Source organism: Pieris brassicae, chromosome 14, assembly GCF_905147105.1.
Source record: "Pieris brassicae chromosome 14, ilPieBrab1.1, whole genome shotgun sequence".
Classification (NCBI taxonomy): Eukaryota; Metazoa; Arthropoda; class Insecta; order Lepidoptera; family Pieridae; genus Pieris; species Pieris brassicae.
This window is the reverse complement of record NC_059678.1, coordinates 2,588,102-2,610,848: the sequence shown is the minus strand read 5'-3', so window position 1 is coordinate 2,610,848 and position 22,747 is coordinate 2,588,102.

The following is a 22,747-nucleotide window of genomic DNA, read 5'->3' as shown; positions in this document are numbered from 1 at the left end:
CTTCGCGGACACGGAATCGCGGACTTCATTGAAGATATTGATATCTTCTACAAAAAATTTATAATTTTGCTATATTGCCAATAGTTTCCGCATTCCATACCTTGCGTTACACTATAGTAATTTCATAAGGTACCCTCACTTTTTAAAAAATATTGCTGATAGTATTTTTCAATCTTTTTTCTAGTTATGGAGCATTTGCAAATAAACAATCAAATCGTGAATTTTGATTCAGTTTTGTCTTCGAAAGGGAAATACTTTAAAATCTTGGTCTTTTTTAGTAATAATATGATATTTGTTCTTTTTTAATCAGTTATTATTAAATAAAAATATTGAACAAACTTAAGTGCTCTGGTATGCCAGCGGCCGGAACAGTCAATGCCAAAATCATTTCCCATCCAAATCAAACCTAATTAATATATACCTAAAGCTTAATAATAATAGGGCGCAACTGTTTTATTATTACAAACCTAGGGAACAAGCAATCGAATTGGATATGAGACCTATTCCGATACCGACTGTTACTCTGAATGCTAGAGGGATCGCGAGTGCGTTGCCGGCCTTTAATAGTAAGTAGGTTATTGTTCATATATTGTTTATGATTGAATAGTCATAATATCGGTGACTTGTTTTCCATTGAAGTACATGATAATATAAGGAAAGTGATAGTTTTCCTTAAAGTACATAACTGCTAAGTAACAGTGATAATTAATTACAATTTATTAGATTATACCTATTAGTGCAAACATTGCGAAATCAGGGTAAAATTAACGACTGCCTTCTCCATTTTATACGAAATTAGGGTATGATTCAGAAATCAGACTTAACGAACAATGACATTCGTATATCAAAATAACATTTTGCAGTGCCTCGGGCGCGAACGAACTTACTTAGAGAAGCACCATTTACGCGTGTCTTGCGCACCCTAAGTATTATTGCTTGTGAGACAGATGTTTTTATTTTCACACTAGCTGAATTCACAAGAGTTGCATTACTTATAATTAGTTATGAAATGGTTTAGATTTTAAGTTTTTACTTATGTTTAAATAATGTTTTTAGTTTAGTTTTCTATTGCATTAGTATTAAGTTACTGTAAAAATAGGAAATAATTTTTTTTGACAAGTGACAGCGCTAAGTCTCGTTGTACTTTTGCTACACAAACTCTAACTGTATACATTTAAAAATTAATAAAAAGTGAGTGTACTTATGTACACGCGTTACCAGTTATACTTCTTTGACGTAAACAGATTAAAGTCTTTTCAAAATGTTTAGCTTTCGCCTTTGTAGAAAAATCGACACTAACTATAGAAAAAAGGTAATTTTTATTTGCATTATCTAGCTAAATAAAGTTTATTTAAATATCACAATATAAAATGTTGACTATAGATAACTTCAGGATGTCGTTTTTTGTGACTGTGCGCGCGCATCGTAAAAATTTACTCTCATCATCTTTGCCTAAGGCGCCAAAAGTATAACTTCAAAAACTAAAATGTTGACTATAGCTAACTTCAGGGTGTCGTTTTTTGTGACAGTGTGCGCACGCATCGTAAAAATTTACTCTCATTATTTTTCCCTAATAATAATTAAAAATTGAGACAGAAAATTATTAAAACATATTTAAAAAGTTTGGTCCCTTTGTCAGTCAGTGTCTTAATGCTGGCAACTTTTCCTCGCTGTATTACGAAAGTAACAAACGGATTATAAATAAGTCTTTCTCCCAACTTTCACTTTGGAGTAGGGACTCTAGGGCCATAGGGTTCAGGTGAGCAGGCGCTAATTAAAGTTTAGTTGGCGCCTGGCCAATGTTAAAGGTTTGCCACAGGGACCTAACTTTTTAAATTTGTTTTAATTTTCTATTTATCAATTTTTAATTGTTATTACTATTAGGTTAAGAATATTGTGAATACTGTATGTTTTTGTGTTGTAAATAAATACTTTAGTATTGTCTTTTGTCAAAATAGCTTTTACACATTAAGAAAACACTTTTTAAACGGATTGAAGCTATGTATTATTATTATAAACTTAATATAATTAACATAATTTATATATAATATAATTTAATTTATATATAATAATAAATAATTATAAGTTTATAGTAATAATACATAGCTTCAATCCGTTTAAAAAGTGTTTTCTTAATAAATGCTTTATTATATTATAGTCATGGTAAGAATGTCAAAATATTCAGAAATTATCTTATCGAAGGACAAGAACAAAATTCATATACCAACAAAGCGGGAAAATCTCAACACTAAACACAAGCCACATTCATCTATGACTTCAATTAAATTGTGTTATTGATATGTAAATTTCAAAGGACAATTTTCCTTATTTACGATTTGTAATCTTAACTGATATTCTAAACGCATGACACTCGTCACGTGGATGAGACTCCGAGTATTTGTGATGAAAATTATGATTGTTTCGACGCAAGCAAGAACAAAAACTCATCTGCATTTTAGCCTATTTTTGTATTATTCAACATAGAATTCTTGTTTTATCTTGTGATATTTTTTTACTCGAAAAATGTTGCTCAAATTTTTCAACGTATAAAAAGACATTTACAATGATTTTTAAAAAAGTAGTGGATTCTGACATTTACATTTGTCATTGTGCAATGTGCAAATTGTCGAGCAATTTGGGCGCGTCAGCTGTTATAAACAAAGACATCAGTTACTTGACCGTTGTATAAAACTTGACTGAAGTTTCCTTTTGTATCATACGATTGATCTTATATTCCTCGACAGTGGCAATTCTCAAATATTTATGGACTTCGGCATTTCGTGTTAACCACGGCGCACCGCTCATATATTAATGTTTGTTGTTTTAGTGGAGGGTGAATATTTTTTATATATTTCTTGCATAATAGGAAAAACCTCAGGTTGCCAGCGTCATTTACTATTGTATTTAAACTATGGCTGGCGCACGGTAACTTAAAAAACGCGGAGACTTAGATCCAGCAATTTTTTTTATGACCATTATTCTTACCGCGCATATTTGACCCATTATCATAGCCTTGTCCACTTAAGTTGTTTATGTCCAATTCTAATTCGTTTAGTTTTTCTATTTTAAATGACGTTAATCCAGCGCCAGTTTTATATATAATTGGACAGTTAGCACTACTCTCTTATTTCCTTCTCTTATTATCCTACTTATTTGCTCTATCAATGAAACGTCAGGAGTAGAATCTAGTATTATTGGAAATATTTATTATGTCCACATAAATTTAAAACACAGTGTTGAATTTGTTTTAACCCCGTATGTAAATTATTTCATTTTGGATTTTATCAAGGTATGTCGCAATATTATTAAAATCATAAGACATAAAATAGAATAAGAAATTGACATAAAAGTGTAACATAAATAATATCGATGGCGGCGTGGCCCCATTGATTTAGCGCCTATGTGCACCGCACATTTCACACGCATGAGCGATGTGGCCGTGATAATGGAATCACTACTTATATGGACTATCAAATAGTAGTTAATTTGTCAATATATTGGCTAATAGAATAAACAACAAGCTTTAACAGTTATAAACTGATTAGACTTTGACGTAGTTAATTTACGAGCTCTGTGACATATAGTGACAGTGGCAGCTGATAGTTGATATCAACACCTTTGAACTGAGTCTGACATATTATACATAACTAACCGCATCTAATAGTTAATTATACCTACTAAGTATTGTTTTGGGTTAAACTTTCCAATATGGACCGTCGATATTTGAGGTTTATTTTGTGTTTGAACTAAGGTTTGTTTGTTTGTGTTGGAAAGAAATTGTATTTTAATGTTAACACTTTTCTCAGTCCTTTTTTAATGTAGGGTCTGCAATGCCACTTGGTATTAACTGAAGTTTTAAAGTATCCTTAATAAAGAGAATAATACACACACCCATATACTATAATAATACATATTCATAGATGTAATCAAAGGATTTTAAGACTACATACACCCATTGTTTATGTGCCCACAGCCCAAGTTCTCTTTTCCATTTATTACCCATGGTTAATGTTTTTCGTTCTCCATCTTGCTTGTTAAGCATTTGTGGCTTTATCTGCTGATCTCTCTCGATCAATTGAATCTCTTGAGGATGGCATTACCTAGTCAAGTGTATCTAGAAGGGTAATTATAGGCTTTGGTGGTTTCAGTTTGATACAGAAGCCTGACAGACTTCTAAGTCCATCCTTAAAGTCCCTACAGAAAAGAACAACAAATTTATTTTTTAGGTGGAATTGTGAATTTAAGATTTGGTAGACAAATATCCACCAAGGTACATGGTAAATGTTTCAAACAGTTTTTTGAGAATAAGTAGTTTTACTGTTACAACTAATTAAACACAAATTGATTGACATTTTGTGCATTTATCAGTAAAGATTCAGCCGTTCCTCCCCATGCAGGTAGACAGTATGTTAGAATGGACTGACAAAATGTTAAATAAATTATTCAAATAACTTCGTCCTCATACTTGCTTTAGTCAATTGAAGATATACATTAGCTTTCAGATCCTAGAAGACTGTGCATGAATGTGCATTTCCCAAGTGAGCTTTTTTATCCATATAGTATTTTCCGTGTATCCATTGGCGTAGATGTTGATAATATGTGTGGAGTTTAATGACTGGTAGGATCATTGGATAGTAGCTATCTGTTATGCTTAAAACTAGAGATGTAACGGAAGTGTCTCAGCGGAACTAGAAACTGAAACAAGCTCACAAATAGATGCATAACAGTAAATTTTTTGTTTTATTTTTTATTACATTTTTAATTTTACTTTAATAACCTTTTAAGTTTTCGTGCTTTTTAGTATCTTCTTTCTTTTTTCCTTTCCTGAGCCCTTCTTTTTTTCTCATTCTCTAATTCAGCCCTTTTCGTCTCTTTGTTTTCATGTTATCTTTGCCATTCTAAAGATGATACAACAGATGGCACTTTTTCTTTCCTTCTTCCTTTTGAGTTTTGTTTAGGAGTTGGCAAAACAATGCTCTTTTAAATGGACTAGGTATTACCATATTATCTGAATTCTTTGAACAACTTTCTTGTGGTCTATAATGACTTGATATAGGTGGTTCTATCAATGATCCTGTGTTTATTGTGCCTTCGATATTTTGAATCGTGCTTTCTTGGACTTCTTTGCAGGGAGTTTAAGGGTCTTCTTAGGGAAACTCCAAAGTTGTAGCTTGTGATGTGGATGGCATTGTCAATAAATCGCTACTGGGGACTGTATTAAGTGGTGGTAATATTGAGTTGTACTGCCTTATTCTGATGCAGAATTATTCAAGGTAGAGAGATTTTCAGTTGTTTGATTTGCGTGATTTTTGTTACTAAGTCTGTAATATTTTTATAAAATTGAAACAATCCAATTTTTTTCGTCAATTTTTTCTGAAGCAATATATTTGTTCAGGAATCTAAGGCCCATTTCCAGTTCTTTAATTTTCGCCCACAGCACACTGCACAGCACACTTCATCAGGATTCCAGGATGAGAGTCCACACTTACGAAACCCGTTTTGAAACATCTCAGGTGATAATGTGTTTTTAAGTACTTTGTTTAGCAAAGGACAACTTTTCTCAAAATGGGGAAATCTATGTGTTCTTAAAGCCAAGACTGCACAGCAGTTTTCCAGGCGCTCTTTATGCTTCTGAAAATAGCTGCATCTATGGGCTGTGAAAGATGAGTGGCATTAGGAAAGAGAGCAATTAGGTCTATCCCAGTTTCCGAATAAAACTTGCTCACGTGGAATGACATATTATGTGGTGTGCCCAACCATAAACAGTATGACTGGTTTTTGAATACCATTGTCATTCAACCATTTATCAAATATATTGGAGATAAATGTCTCCATCGTCATCCAACCATTGTCGGGCCGTCCAATACCCCAAGTCACAGGAATAGACAAGCTCAATTCTCTGGGTATTCTTAAATACTTAAAAATAACCATGGGTGGTAGAACTTGACCAGCAGTATTACCACCTAAAAGAACTGTGAAACATTCTTTTTCGTCCAAGTTAACTTGCTGGTAGAGATTTTTCGCCTTTAGCTGTTAGTACCTGTTAGTACCTAGCTGTTCCCTTTCGGGTTCAAAAAATGCAGTCTCATCCATATGAAAAATTCGATGAGATTCAACGAAAATATTTGTGTAATAGTTTTCTTCAAGATAAGTGCTGCCTTCTTTAAACCAATTCTTTAACTGTGACGTTGTGACTGAAGCTCTGGATAAAGTTAAATTATGCGGCTGTCCAGGGATAAGCCCTGTGTGCCGTTTTAAAGAACTGCTGTACCATCTTTTACCAGAATCTTTAAAAGAAGTTCTCAATCCAAATAATCAATAATTTTTTCACACTATCTTGTAAATTCTCTTTGCCTATTGGGAATCCTTGCTTCACAATTGCTTTAGCCCACTTTACAAGCAAAGCTTCAGTATCCTTTGAGATGTAGCATGTTCCTCCCATTTTTCGTTTCATTGGTATCTTACCCTTTACTTGACTCAGCAGAGGTACCCCAATTTTTTGCCGCAGTTGACGTCGGAACTACTCGTCTGCATTTTTCAAAAGCGGCTTCCATATCAGCCTCAAAGTAACGAAACATCTTTTATTGGCGGCAAGATTATCAGTCTAGAGGTATGGTGAACTCAATTTCCGCACTTAGACGCGTAGTTGGTCCGTTGTGCGTCATCAGTGTAGAACAATAGAACCAATAATTGGCGTTATGTATACGCGGCGTTGTGGCAGATTTAGGCAACTCGTGGGCGTTTCGCGTGCGATCAGCTGTACGGTTTACGTTATTCAACGAGTTGAATGCTTAATGATGATGGTTTCTTGTGCATAGAACCAGAGGATACGGTTTTATCCGACAAAGGTTTTCCTTAGATCTGAACTGCTCAAACGCAATGCCCTCTTGGTGACGGAGGTACCGTTCGTGTTCGAACAGTTTATTAACTCCGAAATAGACGAAACGTACAAAATCGCTTCAGTTAGAATACGTGTCGAACGTGCTATTCAAAGAATAAAACTCTGCAATATTATAAAATTAATTCCCATTAGACTTTAACCATATATTGATGCAATTATGCACATGTCCTGCGTTATTGCCAATAATGTTTAAGGAACTTTATTTCTCATTACCAAATTATATTTTATTTACATGAGAAACTAAATAATATATATACACGTCCCAATTTCAGTCCACTACATTCACTCTGACATGCAATGCCCCTTTGAATCTGTCAAACACGCTAATATTGTAATAGCAAGTGGTGACTTATAAAAAATACTGCAGCGTCCAATTAAGCAACGGAAATTTTCAGGAATTTTGGGGAGAGACGGGTTGTAAAAAAGTAAAGGACGCTGTACGTGAAACAAATACGTTTATAAATAAAAATACTGAAGCAGATACAAGTGTATTATTCTATTGAATGCCTAGGATATTAGTGGAAGATAATGTTGAAAATAAAACCACTCAATTTTGGTAATTAACTCTTCCAAAAAATGTTCATCCCTTTCAACTATGAGCTCTACGTTATGGTGGTTCGTAAACAAAGAAATGACACTTTAACGTTGAGTGTATACATCGATACCTGAATTTGGGTTTAATAATTGTCGCTTTTCTTCAAATAAATTTCATTATTGTCGTCTTTTTTCAAATACGCGACATTCGAAACTTTATAGTCACGGTTCACGATTTGCTGACTCTTACAGGTAAATGGGCATTTAATTTCCAGTAAACTTGAATCGCTTAATATTGTTACGAGCTAGGGGATCGGATAGAAAATGCCGTAGATTTATTCAAGGGTTTATTTCTTGGTAAATCAATGAGGAGTTTATGGGCACAAATTAATTGCAGAAATGCACTTATAGCACACAAAAACAATCACTTATTACTTCACTTATACACACTTCACACAGTACTTTATCACTTGTATTCACTTTATTCGCACTTTATCGCTTCGGTGTTTCACTCTTGTTATCGCATTCAAAACTAAAGTAACAGGTCGTTTCCGTAAATATTCTGAAATCCACACTTAATAATAGTTTGGCTCATGATATCGATAATTATGTTATAATAAACAAACATCCAAAACGTGCAGGGACTTATGCGAATCATATGTTCACGTCTATGAGAAAAACAACCTCGAGTTGCCGCCGTTAACCAACAGATGGCGTAACGTAGCTTCGTCACGATGTTCAAGAGGCGTATAAACACCATGTCTACCTTTACATATATATATATATATATATATATATATATATATATATATCTATAGAATTATGGGGGTGTAGTATTGGTAGAAATGAAACCCCATATATTTAAACACACATGTATTTTTATACTTATTAAATCAATACAATGTATCGTTTAAGACTAGGTCTAGCATTAACTCGTGTCGCGATACGTGGCATAGGTGCGATCGTACGACCTGCCAGCGACGAAGCTAGGTAATGACTAACGTCTCCCGCGCAGTGTTGCCCCCACAGAATAGAGTTCAAAATCGTACCGAACCTAACATAAAAGTTTAATATCATGAAAGACCAATGGATGACACGCCTGTCATCTATCATATATTATTTATTTTTGGAACTAATAGTAGACAAATATCAGAAAAAATATTAGGCAAACACGAGAAAAGCACGTTTATCACGTTACCTGATTCACAACGACTGATAGCCCAGTCATATTAGGGGTTTCACCTCGGAATGAAAGATAATAAGCTGTAAATTGGTATACACCTTTGTTTTGTCGTTCTAAATGTTGTCACAACTGCTTTTTCGTGAATATCTCGCTTTCTATTGTTAAAATGAGATTTGCACTTGTAGAGTATAAAATTCTCTACAACTTTAGTTTGAATTTTTTTTTCATACGATCAACCGCAAGATTGCGTCGCGTACATATATGGCAAGGTCAAGCGTGTAAAGTTGCGGTAATCAGTACGTAGTATAAAGTTAATTATTTACTAAAAAAATATAATACCAAACAATTATTTTAATAACTGGAATGTATATTTTAAATTAAAAGACAGTAAGGCAATATATTTTATACATATGTGTATTTATCATTAAATAAAGCATTTATTGAAACGTGAGTTCAAATATTAGACGTTTTTTGTTGATTTTAATTATAATAAAATTGTAAATGGCAGCTAGTTTTCTTCTTCGTCGTCGTCGAAAATGTTCAATTCATTGACATCATCCTCATTATAGGTCTCCAAATCTTCCAGAATTTGGGTTGAGTTATCATTGAAATGTAAGAAACGTTTCTTCAAATCGATTACAGGACATAAACGAATTCACTTTAGGATGTCCTAATACCGGACTCCAATGATCTCTGGTCGAAGGTTGAATAATGGACATCATCAGGCATATACCAACAAACTGTTTTATATCCGCACTAACTATCATTAGCTTTACCGGGCGTTTTTCAACTGCATACTAGAGCGTTTCTTGTGTAATGTAGAGAAACATATCATCGGTGAACAAATATTTGAAAAAATCGTTCACAGTGTCTCTAATTCCATTATATCAGCAGGCAACTGGTATGGCCTAAGAACTGAATTTCTGTTTTCTCTAAAAAACCGTCCCTACATCTAGGTTTTGCGTTTCTGTTAGCACGTGAACTGGTAATTATAATGGATTGTCGTCTTTCGTGTCAGAATCTGATTCAGGTGGTATTATAGGTGGCCAATTTCTAGCCCGTTTTCTGTAGTTATCATCATCAGAAAAGCTCTTCATCTGTGCTTCCGTTAGGAAATTCTTGAATGATGGTATGTAGAAGTAGTGGGTATATCCGGAAATATATTTTCAAAAAAAATCTCAAATATTTTCACGCTCAAGGGTGACCAAACCTAAAAATCATGACTGAACAAAACTAAAAAAAAAGTTTGTACTCTATTCCCACTAAACAGGGTGTGCCGATAGCACTCACAGCCGAACTGATATCTCTAACCGTTTCAAAGTTATCTTTCCCAAAACCATAGCTAATTACTTATCACCACCTTATCAGCTCCTATTTCCTGCACGAAATTCCCAGTCATTATCTTTTGAATGCCTCAGTACGAATGCATCGCGTTATCTACTTTCCTACATTCACTAACCCAATCTATGGCTCTAAAAGAAAAATAATAAAACTATATCTACCCTAACCTATATTAACACCAGTACCTATAATATAATTAGATGTAAGGGTTACATGGTAAAATAAAACATTTTTATTCCGGGTATCATTTTTTATTTATATGTTCATTATATTTCTATACAAATTTACTAGCACCATATCATTATTCACTGAGTCACATATGAAATTTCTAAGGAAGTATTCTAATCTCCTCCCCCTGAACTTGAAATATACATATACCAAACAGTACTCTCCCCACACCGCCGATAGTCCTGAACCGTAACGCTATTGTACCTCCACATGCAAAAAAACCTCCTTAAAAACCCTTCTATTACCTCAAAAGGTTTACGTCCAAATGAATCAAAATATTCACCAACTCTTTCGACGATTATATGAATAGCCACCCAATGAGACCCCGGCTGTGAATCAGGGTCAAGATTGCATATGATAAGTGCTGGCACCTGAGCATACATCGGCAATCGATTTGAAGGATATACGTTGCTCTGGAGGCTGGGATGTATTCTACGAAGACTCATTTGCACTTCTAGTGTGTTCATACTTTAATACGCGTTTACTCCGCTACTCTTTTGCTCTTTAACTGACTACATTAACTATCAATTCATATTTGTACCAATGAATTCATTTAAACCCACATAATATCTCAACAGAAGTAATGAGTCTTTTTATAAAACAAGTAATGAAGGTTAAACCATGTCATATTCGTTTAGGTTATATTTTATTATTCTTAATATCATAATTACATAAGTGATTGCTCAACCACATTTTCACAGTATTTCAATATTTTCTGATAGTTTTGTTGCTATTCAATAAAATTAAGTTAATTTATAATAAACCTATTTATCTCGGATTTTGTATATTAGATATATCTAAAACGCTGATGTATGATTTCCACTATAATTACATGCAAGAGAAATTTACTTCCAATCTGAAACTACTGTACACAGATACCGACAGTCTCATTTATCAAATATTTCTGACTATGATGAAAATAATATTTTTGATTTCCCAAAATTAAACAAAAAAGTTAGGGTACTGTAAAGATGAGAATATCGGAAGAATTTTACAGAGTTCGTAGAGTTAAGATCTATAATGTATGCATTACAAGTTGACGACAAGGTGGTGACGAAAGCGAAGGGAATTACGAATTTGACAGCCCGGACTCCCAAAAAAAAACCAATAATTATATAACTACTTTATTAATTAACTTATAATTAGGTTACAAAAACTACATCCGTTATCGATGCTAGATACGAAAATAATGCTAACATATTTTATTGAATTATAATTTATAAAATGCGGTAAATGTTGAAACAGCAGAATGATTCCTCGAAGCCGGCACATTGATCATACACGTGCCGCGACGTCAGCGATATTCTTTAGGGTACCGTATGTAATTCCTCCATCCTCAGAACAGCAACTATTTGAGCACTTTGAGGGAAAAAGTTGCTGGTACTCCAGGGTTTTCAGAACAATCAGGAACAGCATATATAGGGTTGCTTCTTGGTTCTCCTTCTGGTGTAGTAAGGTTCTTTCGTAGGTATCGTCGGAGAATATAGACAAGGAAAATTATAACTATACCAGATACAAGTGCATAGAGAGGCAACGTTGTATGGTATAGTGAAGAATCAAAGCGGGCAAGACGTATGGGATTCTGTAGCATAATTCTATTTTCCAGGTGATGTAACTTATCAAGATTTAAAGAATTTAGAGTAATATGTGATATCTCATCATTTTGAATTTCAGTGAAATTACTTTGTATCTCGGTAATCTTCAGCGGCTGTCCCTTGACTTCATCTTCACTATTGGTTATCTTAAAGATATCTGTTCGTAGTGAACATTCATGGGGAATGGTTGCTAGGTAGCTGCCTGATAAAGATACATATTCGCGCCGTTCACATCGAAGTTCGACTTTCGTAGGCTTTGGGAAGACAATAGTATAGTGTCTATCATCTAGTTGTTCCATAGCTTGTCTTGTGATGGAGACTTCAGTATGGCTACATGATTTATCTAAAGATTGATGAATGATGATACTCTGGATACAATCTGCGTGCTCTCGTGGCTGATAATAATTTGAACTTTCCTCACAGAGAAGGTATTCGCCAATCTTCGATCATTCGGTTTGCAAGTACATGAAAAATTTCCCATTGGTTGCTATGAAAGGATGTATAGGTATAAAGGTCTGGTGGAATTTATTAGGAACAATGGAAAGCCTAAATAAGTCGTAACTATCTTTAGATATTATAGGAATTCTAAAAATTATAACAATTCTCTTACCTATAAAATAACTACCTGGTTTTATAAGATTATAATATTCTCTCAAATCAATATCTAAAATTTCATTGTTACTATATATTTCTCGTAATCTACTAATCATATATTCTAAGTTATCTATGCTTATCATACTATGATGCGTGCTCGCTGCACGTATAAATCCTAAGATATTCTCTATTCTGATTAACTCTAAATATAAATCATCTGTATTTTCAGTAATAATATCTAATAAGCGAGCGAATTTAGCAAACTTAGCTTCCAAAAAATAATGCTTATCCACAACTAATCGCAATGTTTCATTAATTTTAATTTGGTTTTCAGCTAAATTACTAATAAGTTGCGAATATTGGGTCGTCCAATTTTTATTAATACTGATATGGTTATTTAACTCCGAAACTAATTTATTTTCATTTGGTTCTAACAATTGTATAGCTTTATTAAATCTTTCAGCATCTGCATGATCCAAGTTTCCTGTAAGACCTTTAATTAGTGATCCTAATCCATTAATAAGTCCTCTTTTTACCCTAGACGGTTCCAAAGTATTTAATTGAGAATCTATTTTTGACAATTTAGTATAAAGATAATCAATCTGAATTTCATATATAGGCAAAGTAGTATTGTCTAGTTGAATTTTAAAATAGTCTAACTGCTCATTTATAGAATTAATACGATTTTCTAGTTCCGAAAGTTCTAAATATTGTATAAAGGTATGATAATGGGATATTAACTTAGCTTGACCAAGTTTAAAAGGTAAAAGTCCAGGTCCATTGTCAAGAGTCTCAAGCTTTATGTCTGCTGCCTTCGTCATTGTCAGTATCAGTATTAGTCGGTACCTGTAACAATTTCGATGACTTTGGTACTCGTTTCAAACGAGATTTAGCAACAGGTCCCTTTTTCTTTGAAGTGTAAATGTGTATGGGAAGGTCTGCAAGGACTGTGTCGTGAGTGTATCGCGGTGCTAATTTCTGTCTACTAGCTAGGGGGTTCTTAATAAAAACTTGCTGATCGGGTACATATTCAGTTTCTGGCTCGCGATTTTTATTTCTATTAGTCATTAAATTCGTACGGTCAGTATTTGTAGCTTCACTAATTATTTCATATACTGTCTTCATTTGGTCTCTATGCGTTATAATGTACTGTTGCATAAGGTGTTCGGCTAAATTAAGATCTAAAGGGTCTCTAGGATCAAAATGACCTCTAATAATATCGTGTGGTCTACATTTGGTGAAACTATGTACTGAACTGTTATAAGCTAGGATTGCATAAGGTATTTGATTGTCCGTTGTCATTAGGCGAATGAGCTAGTGTTCTATGATGATTAATTTTATGTAGCCTAACAAATTCTGCAAAGAGTTGATTAGTGAACTCAGTCCCGTTATCTGTCACAATAGTCAAAGGTAGTCCATGATGAGTGCTGAAATTTAATAGACCTTGGATGATACTTATAGCTGTACCATCTCGTAAGTGGTATGCTTGGCCGTATTTTGAGAAGGAATCTACAAAGTTAAGGTATTTTTCAGCTTGCGCTGTGAATAGGTCCATATGAACTATCTCAAAGGGCTTTGTTGCAGGTGGTACTACGTTAAACTGTGGTCTAATTGGATTTCTGTCATATTTAGTCTGTCCGCAAATTGTACATTCATTTATGTATTTAGTAATTTCTTCCCTCATTTTAGGCCAGTAATAACGACGTGACAAGGCCTCATTGACGTCATTGATGCCTCTATGGTTAGTTTTTCCTTCATGATAGTGTTTAATTATTTCTTGCTGCCGTAAGTACTCCTTAACATCTTCTAGCTCGGTTTTTACTAAAACCAGATGCATAGAATTACATTTAAAGTTATTTTGTAAAATTGGAATTATCGAATACATACCTAATGGTGGAGTTATTTTAATGGCAGTCTTTATTTTAGGATTGATGAATTCTTTTACTGCATTTATAACGTCTTGTTCTAATGAAGATTCTGAAACTTATATATAACTTATATACGTATATGTGTACGTGTGTGAGTATCAAAAGGTTTCGTTACATGCGGTCTTCTTTTAATGTCACCTACTATAGTCAAGCAAACCTGTCTATGGAATTTGTTCAGAGGTTCATCTGTGATGGGTATTTCAAGAATAGGATTTTCAGCGAATGTATGTGCTGTTGCAGTAGTAGATCCTAGTGGTTCAGGTCTTACAGACACATCTATACCACATTCTTTGAGAAGTGATTCTATTTCCTCATTATTAATTTGTACACGGGATAAAGCGTCAGCGTTATTATTAAACTTTCCTTTTTTATAAATCACAGTATAGTCAAATTCACTCAATTTTAGTCGCCATTGTGTCAGTCTCGAGTTCGGTTCCTTCAAATTCATAATCCACTGGAGTGGTTTATGGTCAGTTATAATTTTGAATTTCCTACCAAACAAATAGGGTCTAAAATACTTAGTTGCCCATACTATTGCCAAAAGTTCTTTCTCAATTGTACTGTAATTTGATTCACTATCACTTAATGTTCTAGAAGCATAGCAGATCGGTTTGTCAGAGCCTACTGTGCCTTGTGAGAGTACTGCTCCTAAAGCTACGTTGGAGGCGTCTGTTGTCAGAATGAACTCTTTATTGAAGTCAGGATATTGTAGTATATCCTATACTTAATTAATAAGGATTTGCATTTCTCAAAACATTTTATATATTCAGAATCTAAAGTTATTTTGTTAGTCTTTTTAAGACATTTTGTCATTGGTTTCGTCAGTCGTGCAAAATCAGGTATGAATTTCCTATAATAACCTAATAGTCCTAAATTTTTTAAATTTCTTTTGTTGTTTTAGGTAAAGGATAATTTTCTATGGCTCTAATTTTATCAGGATTCGGTTTAATACCTTCATTACTGATAATATGACCAAGGTAAGCTGTTTCAAGTTTCAAAAATTCCGATTTGTCCATCTGGATCTTGAAATTGGAGTCTCTCAATCTATCAAATACTTTTTCTAAATTAATTATGTGTTCTTGCAAAGATGTACTAAAGACTATGATGTCATCAAGATACACTAGACATATCTCATTTTGTAAACCCTTAAGGATGTTATCCATTACACGTTGAAATGTCGAAGGTGAATTCTTAGGTCCCATTGGCATACGTAGTAATTCAAAATGACCGTGTTCTACGTTAAATGCTGTCTTCGATATGCCTTCGGGATTCATTTCGACTTGGTAAAAGCCAGATGCAAGGTCAAGAGTCGTGAAATACTGACATCTACCTAATTTATCTAAAACGTCCGTGATATTTGGTATTGGGTATTTATCGTCAATAGTCTTGTCATTTAACTTTCTAAAGTCCACTACAAATCGCCATTTCTGTCTACCAGAAGCATCAGCTTTCTTTGGGACTACCCAAATGGGTGAGCTCCAAGCAGAGTCAGAGGGTCGTATGATACTTGTTCAAGCATTTTACCTATCTGTTCCCTAACTACTTGACGGTGTACAAAAGGATATCGATAACTTTTGGTGTATACTGGGGTTTCGTCATAAGTCCTAATGCTATGTTTGATTTTATTAGTGAAAGTTAGTGGTTCACCTTCAATGTAAAATAAGTCAGCGTAGCGCTTGCAAAGAGTTTCTAAATTTACTCGTTCTTCGCTATTCAAATGGTCAGTTCTAAGTCTGTCTAAAACTTGGTTTACTCTGTCTGAGTCTGGTTCACTGTAAGAACTTTCAAAGTTAAATAAGTCAAGTTGTAATGGTCTGTCAATTGGAATAACTGTGTCTTCGTCCGTCATGTTTTCGACTTCTACTATACCATTTTGATCAGTCACATTAGTAATACATTCATGGATAATACAATTACTTATTAATTGTTCTAGTATAAATACGTCACCATCGTCATTATGTATCGGAATACCAACTAAACGAGATGATTTTGCTGGTATTATTTGATATTTGTATTTCTTACATTGATAACGTAATAAAGGAATTTTTGCATTCTAAGTAATTAATACATCATCTCTGAAATCAATTCTACAATTTTCTAACAAATCTAACCCTATTAAACCATCAAAATAATTATGAAATTTATAGATAAATAGTTTAATATTTTTACAATCATTAAATTCAGAAAAACTAGGAATAGATATTGAATGTTCATGAATGCTTGTTACTCTAGAATTAGTTACTTCAAAAGGATCATGAGTTTTCGGAATATTTGGAGAGGATTGCCAAATTTCTGCCAATCATGACCAGGAATTTTAGGTGGTAATGGTTTTGTCACAAAATGACTCACCCCACTCATAGGCTTAGGGCCAGAATTATTTTGTGAAGGATATCTGTAAGGTATCCTAAAACCACTGTTATGGTTAGGCAACGGTGCTCAGAAAATTTGCTGAGTACGTGTTGGATGCATAGGCATGCGCTGATGATTATTAAATTGAGGATTAAAATTAGGTTTTTGCCAACTTGGTCCTGGTAAAAATTTAGAAGGATTAAAATTATTATTTATAGGAGGAAATCTAGGCTGTGTAAGTTGTTGGTGTGAGTTGTATGGTGTCAATGATGATGATGGTTTTCTTAGATCTGTTGCTAAATTATTTCGCTGTTCGCTTGAACAAATTCCAAAGCCTTCTCAATTGTTTCAGGTCTCATACATCTTATGCGGGACCCGAGAGGATCTTTTAAACCTCTTACAAATGCTTGTAAAGTTAACTTACGATATAAAACTCTTTTAGCTTCTATAGTTGTCTCTAATGTCTCGTGTAACGATACATAAGACATTATAGTGCTAAAAAGATTTTGGCATTTGTCATAAAATTCCTGCGGAGTCTCGCTAGATTGTGTCGCTAATGCTAAGTCATTGCAAAGAGCGGTCTCATCCCTTTGGTCAGAAAAATTATTAATTAAAGTATTCCTAATTCCTAACCAATTTTCAGGAATTCCGTTTGAGTTTATTGTACGAGCTGCTGGACCAGTAATTTTATTTAAGATGCCATTAATGACACATAAATTCGATAATTTGTATCCTAACTCGTCTTTCACGCATTGGATTACGATCTGATCACAAATTCTAATAAATCTAGGAAGAATATGTGGGTTGCCATCAAATTTAGGAACTGGGCGAAGGGCCTTATACACTGTATCAGGATCCATTTTATATTCTAAATTACTTAAATTTAACTTTAAACTTTGAGGGCAATTCAAGCTCTCAGGAAAATTATTTAAACCTACTGAAGGGCGATTCGAGCCTTCACTTAATTGACGATTCAAGTCTACTAAACTACCCCTACGAATTTTATGCCTGGAGGACACAGGACTATTTTTCATAGGATGGAAAATTGTGACGAGGAGAAAGCAACACTGATGGAAAAATAATTCAATATACTTACATAACTGACTGAAGTTTGAGTACGCCCCGGCTGCTTCTTAGAGATCTTTGATGCTTCGGTGAACGCTTGAGAGCGACAGCTAGAACGACCGCGCGCGGTGTCGAATCTAGACCCCGGATATCTTCTTTATAACGATCGTAGTAGCCCCGAAACTATCCTACCGACTGCGCCAATTACGAATTCGACAGTCCGGACTCCCAAAAAAAAACAAATAATTATATAACTACTTTATTAATTAACTTATAATTAGGTTACAAAAACTATATCCGTTATCGATGCTAGATACGAATATAATGCTAACATATTTTATTGAATTATAATTTATAAAATGCGGTAAATGTTGAAACAGCAGAATGATTCGAAGCCGGCACATTGATCATACACGTGCCGCGATGTCAGCGATATTCTTTAGGGTACCGTATGTAATTAGGGTGTAAATAAATGTATTACAAAAAAATTAACATTAAATAATTATAAGTCGTGCAACGTACAGCATTGTAAAATGTATCGGTTTAGATCATTAAAACATACAGTTTTTGCACAGGAAATAAATAAGCTGTTTATCTTTTAATGACACTAAGCGGTACATTTTACCAAACAAACTCGATACGTTACATAATGGCCATATACGCTACGAGAAATCGTTACGATCAGACTGTACAGTTCGAACGGTAGCAATAAATCGCTACGTGTATGTTATAAAACTGTACAGTTTCGTCCGGTTTTTTAAGACTCTGCAGTCGAACGGAACAATACGAAAATTTCAATTGATTTATCGGAATCGGGCGAACTGTGCCGACTGATCGAAACGTGTATGCGCTCGTTCCGTTTTCGTGTTCAGTTTTATCGTCGATCGACATTCGGGTAGACGTGCGCACGCGTCATGGCGTCTCAAACTAATCGCGAATGACTTGAAGAATTTATTGAGTTATATCGCAGTGAACCTTGTCTTTGGAATATTAAAGGCAAAGAGTATCACAATCGTGACTTAAAACGTTCAGCATATACTAAGCTGGTTGAAAAATTGAAAACAGTAGACCCTAAACATTCGCTCTACTTACAAAAAAGAGCGTAAGAAGATCGCTGATTCAAAAAAATCAGGAGCAGGAACCCAAGAAGTGTATAAACCAAAACTATGGTATTACTCTATGTTGCTGTTTTTGGATGACCAAGAAGAACCAAGGCGTTCATGCTCAATATGGACGACGAATCAACAGACAACGAGGTAAGTCATTTGCGTGTTATTATACTGTGGTGCCAGCAGAGTAGAATAGCACTAATATGGTTATGTGAATATGATAAGTAAATCCGGCCATATTGAGAATGCTTCATAGTTATTTATATTATAACATGAATTAATAATAAATAAAAGTAATTAACTTTTTTTATCAAATCGTTTATTCTCAAAGAGTTAACGTATAAAATTATTTTGCCACGGAACGCTGCCTTCACTTGCAAAATATTCCATGTACTCTTCTCTGACTTTTTTGCGGCAATCGAAGTATTACCAAGATTTCTTCGTTGCAAATTAACTATCGCTGAATTCATTGTATCAAATCCTTGGGTTATTGACCCGTCATCAACATTTTCTACGTCGAAGCATTCTTGTTGACAGTAAGAACTTTCTGAAGTCTTCATTAAATAATTATGTAAAGCACAACTGGCCATCACGACAGACTCTATTCTTTTCGGATCAATAATAATTTTTGTGTGAAAAATTCTAAATCGAGATACAAAGATCCCAAACGCATTTTCGGTCAAGTCTGCTTGTCGAAATGGCTTAATTAAATCTGTTCTAAGTGGAAACGCATCGTCAGCCACAAACACATAAGGCAACTTTCTAGTGCTATTTGCGACAACTGTGTCGGTTGGAATACACAACTGATTATTATCAAATTTTTCAAAAAACTTAGTGTTTGTGAGTACGCCACCATCTGAAATTCTTCCATTTGTTACAAAATCACATAAAAGAAATCGATAATTTCCATCAACGATTGCCAATAACACCATGCTATGATGGTTTTTATAGTTGAAATACTCTGAGCCACATCCATCAGGAAGAAAAATTGCTATATGCTTTCCATCCATCGCGCCTAGACAGTGCGGAAAGTTCCATCTCTTTTCGAACACTTTGGTCACATCCTTTCATTCTTTTTCCGAGCGTGGGAACAGTAAAAAATATTAATTGTTTCAGGAAATTGAAAGTGAAGCATCTCCAGCCGCCCAGTCAACTCCACACTCACCTCCAGCCACGCAGTCAACTCAACAGTCACCTCCAGCCACACAAACAACTTCACAGTCAACTCCCGATACTCGTTCCATTACAAACACATTGTTTAATAGGAGTCGGCCAAAAAGGAATGCAAATGAAAACCTAACTACTCAAGTTTTACAGTCTGTTCAAAACCATTTTAAAAGGCCTGCAATTACTAATGATCGATTTGATATTTATGGAGCAAACGTCGCAGCTAAGCTGAGAGACCTCACAAAACGTATTTTGGCCGAAAAAATAATTAACGAAACATTATTTCTGGCAGAGATGGAAAATTTGACTATTTCACACCAAGTGATGGATTCAACCAGTTTGCGTTTTAATAATTATGGTTACAACGTTCCCAGCCCCGTTGCACATACTCCCAGCCCTGTAGGAAACAATCCTAGCCCAGTACCTTATCAGAATTCAAATTATGATTTCCAAACACATCCAGGCTCCCAGTCAATTCTCCAAACACCAATAATGCAAACTTCTCAACAAGATCAGTCCCCACAAGTGCAAAATTCAGCGGCTACTTTTTTGTCTAATTTTACTTTACTTATTTTTATACCATATCCACCATAATTATAAGTACAAATTAATAAACATTACATTCTAAGTAATTAGTAGTTTTTTATTTCTTACCTTAAAATAGTCTTTGCGGAGAACCTTATATATTGCTTTACAGGTTTCCGGTATTATGCGACCCAAGGCTTGAGATGAAATTATGCTAGAGAATTTTAAATCTTCATAATTTCTTCCTGTTGATAAAAACCTCAAAGTAGCTACAAGCCTGTCGTGGGGTGGAACAGTATTTATCATAATAGTGTCTTGCTTCTCGATAATTGGTGCTACCAAATTCAGTAGATGTAAGTACGTATCGTGATCCATTCTTAGAAAATTATGCCAGTCTTTTGGAAAAAACTTTAATTCCGACAACAAATTGACATGAGAATGAACTCTTCTTTTCATTAGCCATTCTTTACACCAAATGCTACGATTTTTCCGCTTCACATTTTTTTCCTTCAGGGCGAATATTATTAATCCAATAATTGCTAAACCGTCGTCCGTCGAAGCCACCACTGACACGTGTGCGTCGGCGCCGCTTATTGTACCGTCTGATCGCAACGATTTCTCGTAGCGTGTATAGCTTGTATGAATATTTTAAAATTCCCGCCACTCTGAAGTTAGTCGTAGAATGCGGTGTGGTATGTAAAGAAAGACTGTCAACGTTGACAATTGACAATGCCTAGTCTGTGTGATCTACCAAATGTCAGTGGCGCGACTGTTTCGTGGCAGTAATTGAATTCTTTAGCCACTTGAGTTTCGAACGTCGCCTGCGCCGGACGTGCGCACTGACTGTGTTTAAATATTAAGTTATAATGTCGGACGATGGTAGTACCACCAATTATGCAATTATTATGCAATTATCTGCGACATATATATATACTACAAAACATAAATATGTTGCACCGTGCTCTGTTATCCCGATGTCTAGAAGCGTAGGTTTGGCTAATCCGTCCGTTCGCGATTTCATGGAAAACTATTATGAAATTCTTAAAGTAACTGAAGTATATAATATATAGCTTTATCTATAAAACTTAAAGAGGTGTTGGTGGACTCAGCTTAACTAATTAATATTAATTAATAATCATTAAAATGTCAAATAATATCGCTAAAAAATTATCGCTAACAAAGCAAAATGTAGCTATTGCTTGAACATTATATGTTTCAGTGGCGGTGCTTCTGGTAATTCAATGCGACATTGAAATACAAAGCACCCTACTTTACTAACGGAAAAGACGCATTATCAAAAAGAGAGTTGAAATCCCAATGAACTATACCTACAATTACTAAGTTCATCCCACATTATGACTGAAACTGAAGCCGCTTTATCAACTCCAACCACTTCAACCGTCCCACACAGTGTCGTTCATTCTAAATCGATATTGGTAATTTCAGTACTGTGAAAAGGCAATTAACGAGCAGTTAGTGGCTTTACTTGTTAAAGCCTATTTGCCTTTTAATATAGTAGAAAATCCCAAGTTTAAGAAGGTCGTCCATTTATTAAATATATGTCGGAGGAAGCCATTCAACGAGTTGCTTGTTGATTGTACAATAACACATTAAATTCTCTTTATCATTTAAACACGTTGCATTAATCTTAATTTAACTTAATACGCGATTTTACGATATTGTAAAACCTAAAACATATTTCTATTAACAAATTAGTGATTTTAGTTAAAATTAGTTACGTTTTTCTAATTTATAAGATTGTAATCGTTATTAAACAAACGACCAATGAGAGCAGAGCACTTTGCTCGAGTGGGGTCGAAGCGCCATCTATATATAGGCCAGGCCGTTGGTTGTTACGGGGCCTTTTTTGAAGTGGAGACGGATCGAGTTGAATCCCTGAGTTTTGGTCGCTAGATTGGTGCATTGAACTCACTGCTCGGTCTTAAATCTTATAATTTATTATTAATAACTACCATAAAATATCAGTGTATCATCAGTGTAAATAAAATATTGTGAAAACTACAATCGTCGTGTTTTGTGCTCGCGCTTTATTTATTTATTTTTATTTATTTACACTTCGTTACACTACAAAATAAAAATAAAAAATTAACATAATTAAATCAAAAGGAGGGCAACTGGCGGCCTTATCGCTTACGAGCGATCTCTTCCAGGCAACCACTGTGAGTAAAGAAAAAAGAAATGTATTAAATAAGATAGGCAAGTAGTGC